Source organism: Eschrichtius robustus, chromosome 16 (genome assembly GCF_028021215.1).
Source record: "Eschrichtius robustus isolate mEscRob2 chromosome 16, mEscRob2.pri, whole genome shotgun sequence".
NCBI classification, from domain to species: domain Eukaryota; kingdom Metazoa; phylum Chordata; class Mammalia; order Artiodactyla; family Eschrichtiidae; genus Eschrichtius; species Eschrichtius robustus.
The window spans coordinates 19,407,092-19,411,162 of record NC_090839.1 but is presented as its reverse complement, the minus strand read 5'-3'; the positions used below and the strand labels follow the sequence as shown (position 1 = coordinate 19,411,162).

General features: G+C 46.1%; 1 pseudogene; it reads left to right on the top strand.

The window, feature by feature from the left end:
• Positions 1–1,372: 1,372 nt before the first annotated feature.
• On the top strand, positions 1,373–1,753 carry LOC137778858 (small ribosomal subunit protein uS8-like; annotated as a pseudogene).
• The last annotated feature ends 2,318 nt before the right edge of the window (positions 1,754–4,071 follow it).

Genomic DNA, 4,071 nt, shown 5'->3' with positions numbered 1-4,071 from the left:
CAAGTGGCAGAGCCAGGATTGGAGCTCAGACATTCTGACACCAAAGCCTTCCCTCATAATCGCTAAGCCTCAGGGGATTCAGTGAGAAAGAAAATAGACGCCTCCCCTGGCCTCACAGAGCTTACAGCCTAGTTGGGGCACAGAAATCACAGATTCATTTATTAGGTGTCCACTGTGCATTAGGTGCCAGGGATGAAGAAAGTAGCCAGGGTCCCTGACCGAATCAAGCTTGTGGGGAAGACGGACATTAATCCAATAATCACACAAATAAATATACAACAGTGTAAAAAGACCTGAAGGAAAGGTATGGGTTCTGAGACTGGACTGCAGGGTGCCTACCTGGCCTGGGGGGTCAGGGGAGTCTTCCCTGAAAAAGTGATGCATTGAGCTGAGATCTGGAAGATGTGCAGGCCTTACCTAGGCAAAGAGGCATGCATTCGTTCATTAGCAAATGAAAGCAGTGTGGCCCGGCCATCTATGTTTGCATTTTTTTGCTGTTGCACATATATAAATCCAGAAATAACACATGGGATATTTGCCTTTGCAACTTGCTTTCTTTTTTTATTTTTATTTTTGTTTTTTATGTTTATTGGAGTATAGTTGATTTACATTGTTGTGTTAGTTTCAGGTGTACAGCAAGGTGAATCAGTTATACATATATCCACTCTTTTTTGTTTTTTTTTTTTTAGATTTTTTTCCCATTTAGGCCATTACAGAGTATTGCATAGAATTCCCTGTGATATACAACAGGTCCTTATTAGTTATCTATTTAATATATAGTAGTGTGTATACGTCGATCCCAATCTCCCCTTTATCCCTCCCCCACTTTCCCCCGGGGAACCATTGGATTGTTTTCTACACCTGTAACTCTATTTCTGTTTTGTAAATAAGTTCATTTGTACCATTTTTTTAGATTCCACATATAAGCGATATCACCCGATATTTGTCCTTCTCTGTCTGACTTACTTCACTCAGTGTGACAATCTCTAGGTCCATCCACGTGGCTGCAGATTTGCAGCTTGCTTTCTTACTTCACATTGTTCTTCAGGTCTTTGCATGTCAACACATAGAACCATTCATTTTAACTAAGGAGGTCGTCATGCCATGGACACCTGCCATATGCACTATGATTTATCTATCCATGGTCCTGCTGATGGCATTTGGGTTGTTTCCAGATTTTCACGCCTAAAAACAGTGCTACAGCCAACATTCTCCAAGTGGATACATCTCAAAGTGCACGTATGTTAGAGTTCCTCTGAAGTAGGGGCCTGTATTCTTTTAAGTACTTTTCAACATCATTTTGGTGGGGGTGAGGAGAAAATACATTTCTATTAATAAAAAATGTATCTTTCCACCATCTTTCCGTGCTGCCATAATGGTGTACGTGAACGTCCTGGCTGATGCTCTCAAGAATATCAACAATGCCAAAAAGAGAGGCAAAGGCCAGGTTCTTATTAGGCCGTGCTCCAAAGTCATCGTCAGGTGTCTGTGATGATGAAGCATGGTTACAATGGTGAAGTTGAAATCATCGATGATCACAGGGCTGGGAAAATTGTTGTGAACCTCACAGGCAGGCTAAATAAGTGTGGAGTGATCAGCCCCAGATTTGATGTGCAACTCAAAGATCTAGAAAAACCTGCTCCCATCCCACCAGTTTGGTTTCATTGTACTGACAACCTCAGCTGACATCATGGACCATGAAGAAGCAAGATGAAAACACACAGGAGGGAAAATCCTTGGATTCTTCTTCTAGGGATGTTATACATACATGCAAATAAAATGCCTCAGAGGACTCTGAAAAAAAAATAAATAATAAAAAAATAAAATTTAAAACGTATACAAAAACAAATGCATTTACTAGTTCATTTACCCTGGCTGAAGCCACTTTAAGGTTCTGAAACATTTGCCAAAATGTTTCCCAAATTTCTGAAGACTTTCTTCTTTCTTCCCTTTTTTTGTAAAATTTTTCCCAGATGGACACCTTCTTAGAAGACATACTTAAAGGGTTTTAAAGGATGTGGGGTTTTTTTTAATCATTCATTTCATAAACAGGACTACCTTTTGCAAGCCTGATTTCAAGGTTTCAGCTGAGTGCTCTGTGGCCTTCAGGCTGCCGGGTGTCAGGCAGGTAACACCCCTGTAGTTACACCAGGTCACCTGGAGATGTACATTATCTGAGGTAGGTGGCTCCTTGGAGGTGGGGCTCACGTTTCTATTCAAGCTTTTGCACGTTGGACCAGTGTGCATGCTGCCCGGTCTGTGACGAGCTTCATGGGAAAACCTGAGTTAACCAGCACCCTACTTCCTGCTGACCCCCTTCATGTGTTAGGGTCCCTTCTCCTGGCTCCAGGTGTATGTGTAAACTCCGCATGAGAGGTTTCTAGAGCATCAGGTCTGACACAGACCTTGAGGCCCATGGTGGTCTGTGTGTGTGTGTGTGAATGTGGGATGTGGGTCGAGGGGTGGCTGCCCAGTTCTCATCAGCCCCTTTTCTGGAATTGCCTCTGATTCTCAGAACTATAGCTAGGGAAGGGTGAAAGGGACTCTAAAGCCAGGCCTCACCACCTTCTCTACCAGATTCACTCACCGGGCACTCCCCATGTTCCGCTCTGTCAGGACATAAACTGAGCGGAGCAGGGCTGCACAGAAAGTCGCATCCCAGGAGACAGGGTATCTGATCCAGCAGCAGTTCCAAAATCTGCCACCAGGTGGCAGCACAGCTCCTGCTCTGGCCCTCGTCTCTCAGTGGCTTGGGGGTCCACTGGGACCCTCAGATCTTCATCCAGACCCTGTCTTGTGGTTCCTCTGCTTGTCTCAGCTGTGTGACTCACTCTGAGTCCCCCTGCCCCCATAGGAAACCCCTCCAGCTGGCTAAGATACTATAGTCAACTGAGGCACAAGGAATCCTGTGCCCCTGAGAATCTGTGTTCCATTCCATCACACTGGAGGCATAGAGTGGGACTACCAGACAGCCCTGGAAAACCCAGGAGGGGATGTGAGGAGGCTCGGGCCAATGTGCAGCAGAGAGAGGGCTTCCAGAACCCAATAAAGTAGCCCTGGTCCCTGTCCCAGCTTCTGTCCCTTCCTTCACCTGTGGCCATAAGACCCTGAACCAAGGGTGAGTGGTCTGTGGCCACAGGCCAAGCCCAGACTTCTCTGCCCACCATTCCAGGCAGTGCTGAGCTCACTGGCCTCAGCCCCTTACACGATATGCCTCAGCAAATGGGGGCCCCATGCGAGGCCCCAGATCTCTGGACCAGCACAGGTCCATCTGATGGCCCCCAAGATGCTGTCTCTAGCCTGGATACTGACCCTTAGTACCCTGATCCCTGGTCAAGGCAGAGCAGCCTATATGGAAAGGTGAGCAAGGACAACCCATGACCCTGGAGCCCCTGCCCAAAGTCTGAAGCCTGAGGCCCGAAGCCTGAGGTCTGGCAGGTTTCCAGCTCCACACTCACAGCTTCCAGGACAATCTGTTCATTCCACACATGGCAATTGTAATTGCATGATATGTGTGTTTGTGTGACCTTTGAATGTTCCACTACCCTCCTCATCTGTAAGTCCCATAAAAGAAGGGGCCAAGTTCACCCCAGTAATCACTGCACTGAGCACAGCGCCTGGCACAGAGTAGGTGCTCAGAAAAAGACTGTGGAATAAGTAAAAGAATAAATGGATATCTTCCCAGAGAGAATGCGAAACACCTGTAAATTGTTTTACAATTGTTAAGGCATGTCCCACAGGGATCTCATTTCATTCTCCCCATCAACCCACAGAGTAGATACTATTATTATCCCACATCACAGTGTATTCCTTTCCTATCACTGTAGTAATAAATTACTATGAACTTAGTGGCTAAAACAACACAGTTTTATGGTCTTACAGTTCTGGAGATCAGAAGTCCAACACAAGTCCCATGGGCTAAAATCAAGATGTCTGCAGGGCTGCATTCCTTCTGGAGGCCCTGGAGAGAATCCATTTCCTTGCCTTTTCCAGCTTCTAGAAGCTGCCTGCATTCCTTGGCTCATGGCCCACTTGCTCCATCTTCAAAGTGGACAACGTCCTATCACTCTG